Raw genomic sequence first — 15716 nt, 5'->3', positions numbered from 1 at the left:
AAGCTTATGTGACTGTCTTTTTTCCTACACATTTCTGAATGGTAGTTTTTTTTTCTGTACACTAAATGAATAGGATAAAAATCCGCCTTAGATTTATCACAACTTCATTACCGCAATGGACTGAACGTAAAGACGCCAGCAGAACACTGAAGACAAGCATCACTGTCTACGACCAGAACGGAGGTGGATGACGCTTTTGAGCAGTTAGCGTAGGGACTGAGGATGCACGGTATCGATCCTCATTAAGCTGTTTTATCATTAAGTACTCGACTTCACGCGCTGGTTGTCAAGATACCAAAACGGGGAAGATATCCTCTCTGCAGAAGATCAAAATTGTAATGACATGTCTTCGGATCATCCCTAGGGATGTTTCCCCGACCGTCGCCAATAGCACATTATGCAGATCTAGTGTGACGTAAATAAAGTCCCTACCACCCTAACCATCATTGAGGTAAAGAAACATTTACGTATATCTTATTCACGTATTAAGACTATATATATATATATATATATATATATATATATATATATATATATATATATATATATATATATATATATATATATATATATATATATATATATATATATATATATATATATATATATATATATATATATATATATATATATATATATATATGGGCGATTCCATGAAAAAGGGGAAAAGCATCGGAAAATTCAAATAAGAATAATGTTATTATTTTGGATTTTTTCTGAATTAAAAAGGTTTGAAGTTTGATAATTTATAAAATTTTTTTTTGAGAATTCAGTTTTTTAGTGTTGGTAGCCCATTGAACATTGGCATTTGCTTGTTCTGATTTGGGTGAAGAACAAAGTCAGATTCTGAAAATCAGTAACTTAACATTATCTTCCTTTCAAAATGTTCCAAAGAATAAATATTGTTTATTACACTTAGTTGAAATATTGTGCAGTGTTAAAATAATTTTTTGTTGTTAAATTCACTTAATTATATAAATTTCATCTAAACATTAATGCATGTAACGTAAGTTACCAAAAACTAGGAAAAGTTTTTATGTGTAAAAAAAAACATGTGATACAAAAGTAAGAATATTATTTTTTCTTTCTTAAAGGCTAGCACTAAATAAGTAGCAATAGTTTTTTTTAAATATTATTTATTTATTGTTTTGTGCACTATTCAATATATGTAACGTAAGTTACTGACTTGCATGTAATGTAAGTTACCAATGTGAAATGAGTTCATTTCTTTTGAAAATTGGCATATAAACTAAATAAGATGTATCCAGCTACAATAACAAAGTTTAAATAAATAAACACTGCCTTAGGATATTAATTTTATTGAAAATCTTTGCATTAAGTCATTTTATTGGGTGCTGGCATTCATATGTTTTCAAAGTTGGACGAAATCTCTCTACAAGCTAATGGTGGCAAGAAGAAAGTACAATTCTTCTTCATTCAGTTCGGTCTTCTTCATTCAGTTCGGGAAATGTACCAAATGTTTATGGAAAAAAAATCCAGAATGCAAAATTGGAAGACTAAGTCCTTTGAGCTCCGTCCAAAGCATGTCTTGCTTAGTAGCAAACCTCCCAGAAATGTTTGTCTTTGTAAGTATCACGAAAACTTCGGATAAGCTACTGAAGCCTTCAGAAAATTCCATAATGTTCCATCTTACGCAATACTTCAGAAAATTATTTTTATGTTCAGAAAAAACAGATGAGTGCTGGTCTGGAGAATGTGTGCCGGTGGATATCAAAAATGTTCACATCTGGTCAGATGGGCCAAGGAGTCAGTTCAAGAATCGATATATATCGAAGTGTCAGTTCAAGAATCGATCCGGTCTTACCTGTTTTTGAGATTCATCATGGAAAAATATTGATGTGGAATTATTTTGGTACGTCACACGGCAAGAGTCCTGTTGATGGGACAGGTGGATCTAAGAAGTGTAAGAAATGTCGTATAGAAAAGAAAACATATTGTCATCAATGCTTCTGAGTTTGGGGTAGCAACACAAGAGCATTGAACAAAAATAAATACGGTAGAAATCACACCAGAAGATATTAAGAAGTGTCAGAAAAAGTTAATCTGTCTAGTCTATTCTCAAAAGCTCCACAGATTAAAAACATTAAGCAGATCCACCATTTAAATGTTCAAGAAGGTATACCAGAAGGGTTTTTTAAGTGAAAGATGTTGAAAAACAAAATGATGAATCCAAAATAAAAGCTGGAGATTGGTATATGGTTAGATACGAGGAAATATAATATCCTGGTGTGATAATGTCTGTTGAAGAGCAAGAATTTGAAGTCAATGTAATGGCTGCTGTGGGAATCTATTGGAAATGACCAGGAAAAAGAGATGAAATATTCTACCAGAAAAAAAGCATGGTGAAAAGAATTGAGCCCCTATACTAGTTAATAACAGAGGACATTATAAGTGTGCATAGTAATGTCTGAATCAAGTGTGTAAATCAAAAGTTTTTTGAGTTTACTTCATGTACACTTTTTCTCCCTTGCACTATACTGTTTAAATATGTTAATTTGCATTTGTACATTACTGGAGTAAAAGTTTGATGCAAAGGGAATTTCGTAACGTAAGTTACTGTAACGTAAGTTACCCATTTAAAAAATTATATTTAATTTAACTTTTGAAATAAAATCCTAAATCTAGGCATAATAAATATTTAAACATGTCAGTAAAATGATACATATAATCTTAATCAATTAACATTTGTATAAGAACAGAATTTTGCCTTCAAGCATATTGCAAATTTATGCCATTCCTTTTTCAGTAACGTAAGTTACCACACTAGTTTTAGGTTTTTACACTGCTTAAATTGAAAAAATTAATTATTCTAATTAGTTTCCTTTTGGTTTTGATTGAAATTTTAAGAAATCACTTTATTTTAGATTGTGTATTATTATTATTTGTTTGCTTCTAAGTTCTCAGTGCAATAAAGTTTCTGTGAATGTAACGTAAGTTACCATGGAATAGCCCATATATATATATATATATATATATATATATATATATATATATATATATATATATATATATATATATATATATATATATATATATATATATATATATATATATATATGAAATGAAGAATTTTATTAACTGAAAAATAGAACGTTGATTTTGAGAAAATATAATTTTGGCCTCAAGATAACTAAGCGAAGTTTTTTGGTAGTCAATACTTTGGAAATCACAATTCTTTATTTATAAATAAAATATTGCATTAAAATTAATTGTTGAACCCCAAGAACACAAATACAATTTTGAATCCACTTCAAACTTACAAACTTACATTGACTACTGCTATATGCACTGTAATACACTTTACCTATTTATAAGCTCAAATAACTTATATTTCTAAATATTTATTAAATACTATTTCAGAAATATTTATTAAAAGAAAACGTCATAATAATTTTCACGAAATATTAAAATAACTTACATTTTAAAACGATGAAAACTAAGCATCATGATAAAAACTAAATTTGAACTCTAATAAGTTTTTCTTAATGAGTGTAATAGAATTTTTATTTTGATCAACATTAAGACCTTTAGCATTAATCACAATAAAAAAAAACATCCTTCCATAATTAAGTACTGGCTTTCTAAATTTCTTAATTACTAAAACATTATAACGAGAAGATGAAAGTCGATAGTTACTTGGCATATCGCTAATTCAAAGCCTCTCAATTTTCCTTTCATTTTAGGCATTAGGAAACCATGTCTGCTCTAGGGTATATTCAATTAATAGCAAGTAATTTCGGTTATAAGAGCTTAACAATCGAAGTTCTTTTTATACTTATCTTATCATCCGCATTTTTCAACTTAGCTGCGCAATTAGAAGATCTTTTAAATTTAAATGATCTTTGACATTTACTTTGATGTCATAAAAAATGAGAAGTATTAATTAAATTAATTAAATTTCTCGAAAAATTAAATCTTGCATTTCTTTTTACTCTTAGTTCAAGTGGTTTGTTCTTTCTAACACTTGCCATTTGCTTGTACACTTAAAAACTAAATTCGTCAAGAATTGAAAGATAATTAAACAGCATATGTCTATTAATTCTTTATTCTGTTTTAATATTATTATCCCTTTTTTGTGCATATAAATGAAGGAAATGACAGTGCAGAAAAATTTTTTTTTAGTTCTTTAACACGAGTATTCTAACAAATGGTGTCAAAAGGCACTTTTCAGATTTTAAATTCAAATTATCCTTTAAGTTTAATTAGTTTATTTAAATTAGATGTTTGAGTTTTGTAAGTTGTTAAATTAATTCAGTGATATTATTTTAATTTAGCTCATCTTGGATATAAAAATTGCAGTTTTTTCTATAAAGTGTTCTTTGAAAGGATTTTATGACATTTTATAGAATTAAATAATTTTAGTTATAAATACTAACTTCATTTTGTGATATTATATCAGTTCAGGATCTATAAATTATGCATAAACATTTTTCAATTTTTTTTCTTTATAAACTACAATATTTTGCGCATAACCTTGAAAACAATAAAAAGAAGATATTTTTTTTTTAAAAAAATGCACTTCTATTTTTTTTAAGCTTTAATTTATCATCCTCATACTTTCTCTTCAGCATTTGTCAAGCAAGCTTCTGCCAACTTTGAGATTTTGGACCATAATTTTCAGCACGGGGAAAAAATTTTGGTAAAATGGTTCCTTAATTTATCATGGTTATATAACATGGTTTTCATGGCTTCTTAATTTATCATCGCTTTAAGAAAAAAAGTATGGTCAAAACTACCAAAATATGGTAAACATTTATCTCGTTTCTTGCTCTATGGAAACACCAAAAGGCTGGGTATTTTTTACCAAAGCGCTTTGGTAATGATTTTGGCAAGATTAACGATAAAATAAAGTTTTATAATACCAAATAAAATTTGGTAAGTGTGATAAGATTCAGTAATTTTAACATGATACCATAGAGTATGGCAACCTAATTATTCTGTCAAATTTACTCTTCAGTTTAATAATTTCTACTATATGTGAGGTAAGCCATAATTTTGAAAACAAGAATTTCCGGTAAATCGGTACCATATGAACGGAAAAATTACTAAATGAAGGGTTTAAATGCCTTATACTTTAGTGATTTTATTATAAGAATAATGAATTTTATTACTAGAAATATTATTTCCATACAATATGAGAATTTTACCAGAAATTTTTTCCTCCTTGCAAATTCGCGATTAATTAGTTTATTTCAAAAAAAATTTATTTGATCTAAAAAACTGCATTTAAAATTAAATATCATATTTCTGTCATATGATTATAAAAATCCTTTCAGCAAAAAATCCAGTTGTTTTTAATATTGTAGTGCTTTTATAAGTTACAGATAAATTTTGTCACTTTCCTGTGAGCTACTTTGTCACAATATATGCTGGAATCAAAGTGATTCCAAAACCATTAGTTTTGCGCTATAATCTTCAAAATTAAAAATTTTTTTTAGCTAACATAACAAAGGAAAAGCTTGTGATGTCATTTTATCAAATACTTTCAATTTTCACGCTTTCTTTAATTTTAACTTTTTTTGTCTAGTTAAAAGCATTCTGTTGTTAGCAATAGAAGCGTGAATGTGCCCTCTTTGCTTTCCTTCAAGTTGTTGTTAAAATTGTCGAAAAACTGTGCGATCACAACGTTATTGTTCATTTTAAATTTTTTTAGAAAAGCTCCTTTTTTAGAATGAACACTGATCATCTTCGAAAGCTATAAATTTCTTTTTTGAAAAGAAACATTTCTCTTTTTGTGTTTGCTTCCTACATGATGTGTTTTTAGCTTGCAACAAGAAGTACGCAAATAAATAAATAACTAAATAAGTAAATAAATAAATAAATAAATAAATAAATAAATAAATAAATAAATAAATAAATAAATAAATAAATAAAATTCTTTGTAAATTGTGCACTGACCAAAAATGTATTAAAAACTAATAGAATACGGTAAAATGTACCATGCTTCTGGCTCTATGAGAACCCCAAAAAGCTCGGTGATTTTACCGAAGCGCTTGCAATGATTTTGGTAAAATTAACATTAAAGTATCTATATATTTCTCTTACACGGCGACAAAAAAAGGCTCATTACAACTCCCCGAATGGCAACGCTAGAAAATCGACCAAAGATTGCCGCTAAAAATGTCACATGCCAAATCTGGCTGAGGTGGCTCAACATATAGTGCTTTTGAAAACGGAAACTGAATAACTAGGCAGAAGTGAGTAGTCCTTGTCGATAGATCCTTATTTTAGTGTTTTGTCGAAAGCGCTTTTTTTCACGAGTTTATATATTACGAATTTATTTGACGATTTTTGATTTATGTCACGAATTTATTTGTTTTATTATTGTTATTAGTTATTCATTGAAAAATGAGTCTCAGTCGTGTTGTTGCGCTTTAAGATTTTATACTATGGCACATTCATAATATGTTTAACGAATTACATGTCATTTATTTGAATTCAAATTTATTTTAATGACTTAGTATTTAGTAAAAAGATGTAATTTTTAAAAAAAATTTTTTTTTTATATGGATTTGAATGATTGTCTTGAATTCTTAGAATTTTGTGAATTTGCAATGAACCTAAGTTCGTAGCGAGCGAAGAGAGCTTGGTTTGCGAAGCAGACCATATAAGATTGCGTAGCAATTTTCGGGGGTTGGCGAGCGTTAGCAGTCCACTAGTAGTTTTATAATATGTAATAAAATTTAGTAAATGTGGTAAAATTTGACAATTTTATCATGGCTGACGGGAGCATTGCGTATACACCCTTTATTGGTTTAAATTTAGTTTACAGTTTTGTTATACTACTAAATATGTGGTAGTACGAACTATGATTTTGAAAACCAGAATTTGCGTTAAAAACCGTAACCATATGAAAAAATGAAAAAAAGGAAAAGAACCAAATGAATTACTTAAATAACGTATATATATATATATATATATATATATATATATATATATATATATATATATATATATATATATATATATATATATATATATATATATATATATATATATATATATATATATATATATATATATATATATATATATATATATATATATATATATATATATATATATATATATATATATATGTATATATAGATGGATAGATATAGATATAGATATATATTAGACTGCGAGTTTGTGAAATAAGTCAGGTTGTTTTGTTGTTTACTCTTTCAATTAATAATTAATTAAAAACTAAATTGAATATTTTCTGATCAATAAATTGTTGCTGAGTAAACAAAATTAAATGTTTCCCGAGAAATAAATTTTTGTTGAATGAACAAATTCAAATAAAAAAAACCAACAAAAATAAATCAAATAAAAACTATTAAGTAATAAAATGAAGATAACACGTCAGTCAAAAAAATGTACTAAACAAAAATTTTTTTCAATTCATTAACTTTCAATTATGAAGAATAATTTTAGCAAGTCAATGATAAGTCTTAAAATGTTTGAGCTTAATGTATTCATTATTCATCAATAAACTTAATTAACGGTTACAAACTTTAATAAATCAGTCTAAATTAAATTCTGTGTTAAAGTTTCCGAAAGTTTTATTATTTTTAATTATCAATTGTTTTTGAGTAGGTATGGTAATCTCATTTTTATGTAAAATTCATTAATTTTTTATTAAAACAGCATTTATAAAATTTAAATAATGAAACCATCACGGTTGTGTAGAAAAAGAATTAGCATTTTTTAAACTGCCTTACTTCTAAGATAAAAGTTTATCATGGGGAAAAAAAGTTATTTAATAGATATTTTGATGATTTAGGATCATTACACCTTAACAATTAATTAATGGGGAAAAAGTTATTATTTTATACCTTTTGAATTCACTTTAGTTGTTTGTGATTTCTAGTAAATGAATTTTGTTTTAGTATGAGTTTAATGCACTGAGCAGTTGAGAGTTTAATATATTGTAAAATCAATTGAATTCAAATGTAAGGATAAGCCATTTTTTTCAAATTCTATAGGTAAAAATACATTTCTCACAACTTCCATGTAGATTTTTCCATAGCCTTTGAATTTTAAACCCAACCCAGAAGAGAAGGGAACTCCTGTATCAAGCATTCGGAGAAACTAGCTTTTGTGGAGGATTTTTTGATGGTTTTCTTCTCTATTTTACGCAAACCACATTTGCGTAAAATGGAGAGAGAAAACCACGAAAACCTGTCACGTTTAACCCGATGGAAAGGTGATTTTAATCAATGATCCGTCCACCACTGAGGATATTTTACGTCAGCACTGTGGTCGGGGCAAACCGGGAACACAATTCACATCAACCAGCCACAGCTTAGATTCGAACCTGAGTCCCCTCTTCTGGAAGCGAACACTCTATTATTCCCTTAGCCATGCTGCAGCTCGTTCATAACAAATTTTTCGATAACCGTCTTTGAACAGTTGACTTTGAGTTTGCAACTGCTAATGTTCAATTCCAAAGCCTTGTAATTTTAAATCCAACCAAAAAAAAAAACAAGGGAACTTTTAAATCAAGTATTGGGAGAAATTTATCTTCGTGGAGGTCTTTTTGATTGAACTAACCCGCATTTGAAAATCTCTCACGAGTAGCCTGATGCCAATGGGACTGTAAATCACGGATATATTACTAAGGATAACGTCAGCCCTGTAATCGGTGCGGAATTCGTATCGACCAGCCATCCTTGGGATTCGAATCCAGGGTACTTCATTGGGAAAGCTCTGTCCTCTGAACCACCACGGCTCACTCTTTACAAATTTTATTTTACTTTATAACCGTCGTTGAACATCCGATTCAATATTGGATTTATGGCTACTAATGTTCTGAAGCCTCGAAATTTTGAACGCAATCCAGAAGACAAGAGAACTCCTAGATCAAGTATTGGAAAAAAATTCTCTTCGTGGAGGACTTTTTAATGGAACTAACCCGCATTTGCGTTACACAGAGAGGAAAACTACGAAAATCTCATTAGGTTAACCTGACGGGTAGGGGATTCTAACCCATGATCCGTCTACCACTGAGGATATTTTACGTCAGCACTTTGGTCGGTGCGAGCCAAGTGCGAAATTTTTATCGATCAGCCATCGCTCGAATTCGATTCATTTCATTGGAAGGCGAATGCTCTATTCCCTGAGCACACCACTCTTAACAAATTGAAATTTTAGAAACTTGCAAAGTATTTGTATGCAATAATACTAAGAAACGGTTTATTTTGGCTTTAGGACAACATGAACGGATACCACCGGCCACAAGTATAACAAATGGTAATGAAAAAATTGTCTTCCAGTCCCATATTTTTATAGAAAATGTACCACAAATACATTTAATTGTTGCTATTTTTAATAAATATGGAATTGTAATGATTGGTTTACATAATTCTGAAAACTGCTCTACTTCTCACTTGTTTCTTAATTTTTTTATTTTTTATTTTGGAAATGATCCTTGCAATGTTTGCTATATTTTGAGAAATACTTTAAAAGAAATGCCTCAAATTATTAATATCAACCCTATTTTTTAACCGTTTAAAAACTTCAAATTTAGAAAAAGTGATAACATGTTTTTTGAAAATGGTCACTCTTAAAAATGCTATAGCTGACCAGTAGTCACTAGCAAAATTTCGTAATTTTGCCGTATAATGCGGGTTATCAATATGTTGTCACAAGCCATTCAATTGTTTTATCAACTGTGAAGTTACGTTTGTTTCAATATGCTTCTTTTATGATAAAGTTTACTACAACAGTGCATTCTGTAGGTGTTTTGACAAGGTAGACGCCAAGTTTGGTTAACATTTTCAAAGAATTTGTCAGTGTCCCATTCTTTGGCATGAGATTTTATTCTTAATCAATCTTAGTAGTTATAAAAACACATCACCGAAATCTCAGTTTGATGATATGTAATGGTAGAATTATTGTAAAGAGATAAAAGCTAGGATGGCTCTTTTAAAAGAGGATTTTCTTAACAATTGGACGACCCAAGTTCAAATCTCGTGGGTGGCTGGTTGACGATGATTTCAAGCGGAAGGCACAGACTATATCTCAGACGTGAAATCATTTTCATCGTAGTTGGATCCTGGGTTAGATTCTCTTTGATATCAAGCAAACAGAGAAGATTTTCTCCTTTCTTTAACACAAATGCGGGTATTGTTTACACTCAAAAAATTCTCAATGAATATGAATCTGTTCCAAAGCTAGATTAGAAAGTGAGCTCAAAATTACAAGGTTGAACACTTTGTCATCAACGGACAATGGCCAAGCAACTAGCCCCATTTTTGGGTTCTATCTTTTAACTGCCATGGTACGAATGCCACGTAGTTTAGATCCTGGTCTTACGACTTGGAAAGCGCCTGAACTGGTAAACCTCTCTCCAAGCATTCACATCAAAGCCAACGAGAGGACTTTTTATCTACTACGGATTTAACACACACCTTGCTGCATATACGGTCATTTTGTCGGTTGTCCGGATCGAACTCACTGCCCCAGGTCTCCAACCAGCGGTTGTGAGCAACACCTTAACCGATTCCGCCACCGGAACGCTGCTAGGTTGAAAATTAGTTATTTTACGAATTCGATCTGTATCGGCTTTATAGAAAACGAATCATTAGCCAAATGAAATGCAACATAATATTTTAGAACATGAATGCACCATTTTATACAAATGCAGTAAGTATTCCAAAGAGCATTGTTTTCTTAGTTTTTACAACAAAGCAACTTATTAATCTAAATATATATTTTTGGGAAAAATATTCTTTAGAGCGAAATTGGCGACTTATGTTTGGCGCTATTCCTGTTTGCGCGGAACACCGTGGTAACAGGAATAGCTGCCAAAACATAATGGTATTTCAATAAAACATTGGAAAATTTCAACAAAATGTCGGATAAAGCTTGCAATGAACCCAATATAAGCAAAATTAATAAATCCAATAAAAAGGATTTTAAATCGAAGCAAGAATTAATGGGGTAGGAGCAGAAAAAAAAGGAAAAAAACAACTCACTTCTTCATTAACCTTGAATATTCTCAGATTTAGGTGCACAGAATTATCTAATAACAGTTAGATACTGTCTAAATTTATCATGAATAGAATCTGTGTACCTCCATCGCCACATAAATTCGACGAAATTCGAATCGAAAATGGCGTCTGTAATACCGGACTAGCGGTGACATTTTTTTCTTAAATCCCTTTTTATGACAACCCACATACCTTCAATCCTGTTGACCAGATTCAAAAGTAACCTTACCAGCCGGTATCCAACGTAGAACTAACGGACCTCTGAAATTACAACCGTTGAACATTTAAAAATAACGCTAAAATCTAAACCAATCATAAACACGATTGGGTTTCAACATCGCCCAGCTTGGCGATCAACCACGATCACAACTTAGCGAGAATCAAGGGGCACCCTTAAATATAGTCTACCCATATTTTTAAATAATTAATACATTTGTTCGAAAAAAAATTCCTGATTCATCTTTACATTCATGATGGTTCTAAAATACCTAAATAAGCCATAACAGAAACTAGTATCAAATTTCTCATAGCCGTTCCCAGTTCATCTAGGTAAATTGATTGTCCTCTAATTCCGATAAAATCGAAACTGAGTCCTCTTTCTGTTCGCAGTATCGCGTCGATACTGCTATCGGATCCGTTGCCATAGAAACACATTGGCAATCTCGAAAACCTCCGTCTAATGACTCCAAGTTATTACGAGAACATTGGATTTTAACTTCCTGGCATTCCAAATCTATTTGACGACAAATTCCTCGAAGGAAATTCTTTAATTCCCAATTACTCGACAAGAGAAAATTAGATATTAACCCTTTCATCTAATAATTCAAGGCTTCATTAAATATGATAATTCTTTTTAAACCATGCATTCCATTAGGATATGGAGTTGTCTATATTTAAATAAACCGGTTTGAGGGCTTAGACATTTTGTCATGTTGGATAAATAAGTGATGATTATTTATATTTTGCATTCATTCTATATATTTTCTGTTAATGTTTTCTACGAAATTTTTGTTATGATTAATATCGAAATTAATCACTGAATATGTTTTCTAAATAACAGTCGAAATTATGTACTTAACTATATTCAGTTTTTTTTATATTTATGGATTGAAAATAATTATTGAGCTGATAAATGAAATATAGTCAACTTGATGATAAATTGATTAATGATTAGTATATTGATGATAAATTGATTAATGATTAGTATATTGATGATAAATTGATTACTGAATAGTATATTGATGATAAATTGATAATGATAAATAAGTTATGATGATAAATTGATTGATGTTGCATAATATAGATAAATGTTTGAGGTGCGGTATTTCGAATAAAAATTTTTAGGCGCAGGTTAACTTGAGGATAAATATTTTGAATCGAGAAAAATGAGTATATTATATTCTGAAAGGTGTTTACTACCATATTTCACTGGACACAAAATTAAGTTGTTAGCATTTTTTGACAGGAGAAAACAAAGCTTTGAATGCGAATATTTTCATAATAAAGGGAAAGTAGACGAAAAGAATCGTTTATCATTATGCTAGAAAATATTTAAATAAACAAAATCAATATGACAGACAAGTAGCATTTTCAGTATCCTCCTTCTTAGAACTAATTACTAAAACTGAATAACAACTTTGTTTAATTATTTTAAATATTTGTTTTTCAATTTTGAATCATCGATTTTGAATCATTTCAATTTTGAATCATCAAATAGAGAAACTAAGCTCTAGATAACTAAACACGTTAAGGTCTGGTTTCTTAGGACAAGCGCCTTATCTGGGCGTCAGCGGGACGTCAACGTCCCGTTGACGCCAACAAAATACTGGTTTGTTAGCTCAAGGCCTGGTTTCTTAGAACTAGCGCCTTATTTGGGCGTCAGCGGAAAGTTGACGTAGAGCTGACGCCATAAAAATACTTTTTTGTTAGCTCAGCGTGAGCAGTCGGCCCAACGCAGACATTATCTCTCATTGCGCTTGCGTTAATAACGTAAACAAATATTTATTTTGAATTTGTATTGATTTTGTTATTGTCGACCAGTGTTTTAGAGAACAAATAATGACTTTGTCCAAGAAAAAACACATTACGGCTGAGCTAAATGAAGAGTGCTATGTTTAATGAAGAAGCTATGTTTAATGTCAAAATCAAAATCTTGGCTGATTTCAATGCGCTGTTGGATGTTGTCCGCCATTGCTTCTGTGGTTAACGTCAAGGCTTGGTTTCTTAAGGCCTGGTTTCTTAGGATAGGACGCCGTCAGCTGGAAATCAGCGTTAACCTCTGATTGATCTATTTGTGAGTTTGATAGTATACGTCATTGAACGCTCATCTTGAACTACAATTGCCGTCCAACTCAACTGCAGTTGGATTACAACGTGACGTTAACCACAGAAGCAATGGCGGACAACACCCAACAGCACATTGAAATCAGCCAAGATTTTGATTTTGACATTAAACATAGCTTCTTCATTAAACATAGCACTCTTCATTTAACTCAGCTATAACGTGTTTTTTCTTGGACAAAATCATTATTTGTTCTCTAAAACACTAGTGGACAATAACAGAATCAATACAAATTTAATATAAATATTTGTTTACGTTATTAACGCATGCGCAATGAGAGATAATGTCTGCGTTGGACCGACTGCTCAAGCTGAGCTAACAAAAAAGTATTTTTTTGGCGTCAGCTCTACGTCAACTTTCTGCTGACGTCCAGATAAGGCGCTAGTTCTAAGAAACCAGGCCTTGAGCTAACAAATCAATATTTTGTTGGCGTCAGCGGGCCGTTGACGTCCCGCTGACGCTTAGATAAGGCATTTGTCCTAAGAAACCAGACCTTTAGGACAGGACGCCGTCAGCTGGAAATCAGCGCTAACCTCTGATTGGTCCATTTGTGAGTTTGATAGTATACGTCATCGAACGCTCATCTTGAACTGCAATTGCCGTCCAACTCAACTGCAGTTGTATTACAACGTGACGTTAACCACAGAAGCAATGGCGGACAACATCCAACTGCACATTGAAATCAGCCAAGATTTTGATTTTGACATTAAACATAGCTTCTTCATTAAACATAGCACTCTTCATTTAGCTCAGCTATAATGTGTTTTTTCTTGGACAGAGTCATTATTTGTACTCTAAAACACTGGTCGACAATAACAAAATCAATACAAATTCAAAATAAATATTTGTTTACGTTATTAACGCATGCGCGATGAGAGATGATGTCTGCGTTGGACCGACTGCTCAGGCTGAAGGCTTGGTTTCTTAGGACAGGACGCCGTCAGCTGGAAATCAGCGCTAACCTCTGATTGGTCCATTTGTGAGTTTGATAGTATACGTCATCGAACGCTCATCTTGAACTACAATTGCTGTCCAACTCAACTGCAGTTGTATTACAACGTGACGTTAACCACAGAAGCAATGGCGGACAACATCCAACTGCACATTGAAATCAGCCAAGATGTTGATTTTGACATTAAACATAGCTTCTTCATTAAACATAGCACTCTTCATTTAGCTCAGCTATAATGTGTTTTTTCTTGGACAAAATCATTATTTGTACTCTAAAACACTGGTCGACAATAACAAAATCAATACAAATTCAAAATAAATATTTGTTTACGTTATTAACGCATGCGCGATGAGAGATGATGTCTGCGTTGGACCGACTGCTCAGGCTGAGCTAACAAAAAAGTATTTTTTTGGCGTCAGCTCTACGTCAACTTTCCGCTGACGCCCAGATAAGGCGCTAGTTCTAAGATACCAGGTCTTGAACTAACAAACCAGTATTTTGTTGGCATCAGCGCGACGTTGACGTCCCGCTGACGCTCAGATAAGGCGCAAGTCCTAAGAAACCAGACCTTCACGTTGTAATCCAACTGCAGTTGAGTTGGACGGCAATTGTAGTTCAAGATGAGCGTTCGATGACGTATACTATCAAACTCACAAATGAACCAATCAGAGGTTAGCGCTGATTTCCAGCTGACGGCGTCCTGTCCTAAGAAACCAAGCCTTTAGGCAATGCAATTTGAGTATATAGTGCAAGATGCCAGAATTGCCACTTGTCGACCATATCGATTGTTTTTATTTAAATATTTTCTAATGTATAATGATGAGCGAAACTATTTTTTTTACCACTACTTCGCTTTTGTTAGGAAAAGATTAGCTTATGTTTACCTCTGTAATATTGCAAATTTTTCCCTGCCTCAGAAGTCAAAGAATGTTCGGAGGTAATTATTGGGACAAATTGGCCCCACAAACCTCGTTGCTTTTCAAGTATGTAGGAAGTATTCTCATGTTTAGCTTGACTTCAATAGATGGTCATGTGTTGTCACATGATAGTGTACTGCTGGTGATATTTTATGACAGTATTATGATCGATGTCGTTAATAATATTCAAATCCGGATTAATCAGCCGTAATATTGCTTTCGATAAGCATTTTTTATTCTATATTGAGCAAATTTTAAGAAAGTATTTACAAAAAATACTGAAAAGATATTTATTTTCTTTTTCTATAATCTTTTGGCCCAATATCATCAAAAGAATTAAAATTAAGAGAATGAAATGGGATGAAATAAAGGAATGAATGCATGAAAAGAAAAGAAAAAAAAGAGTCCAAATGAGGAATGAATGCATGAAAAGAAAAGAAAAAAAAGAGCCCTCATGAGTTCAAAACGAAGAAGGTTAAAAAAGACAACGATAGCACTATTCTGCG

General features: G+C 31.4%; 1 protein-coding gene across 1 annotated transcript in view; it reads left to right on the top strand.

Annotated features, from left to right (window-relative positions):
* The window catches only part of LOC107446930 (cytochrome P450 2J4), a 98342-nt gene that overhangs the window by 25922 nt on the left and 56704 nt on the right, over window positions 1–15716 (top strand). The window lies entirely within an intron of this gene.

This window comes from Parasteatoda tepidariorum, chromosome 8 (genome assembly GCF_982258835.1).
Source record: "Parasteatoda tepidariorum strain Cologne lab strain chromosome 8, Ptep-v5.0, whole genome shotgun sequence".
Taxonomy (NCBI): Eukaryota; Metazoa; Arthropoda; class Arachnida; order Araneae; family Theridiidae; genus Parasteatoda; species Parasteatoda tepidariorum.
The sequence above is the reverse complement of the archived record's forward strand: the minus strand, read 5'-3'. Positions and strand labels throughout refer to the sequence as shown.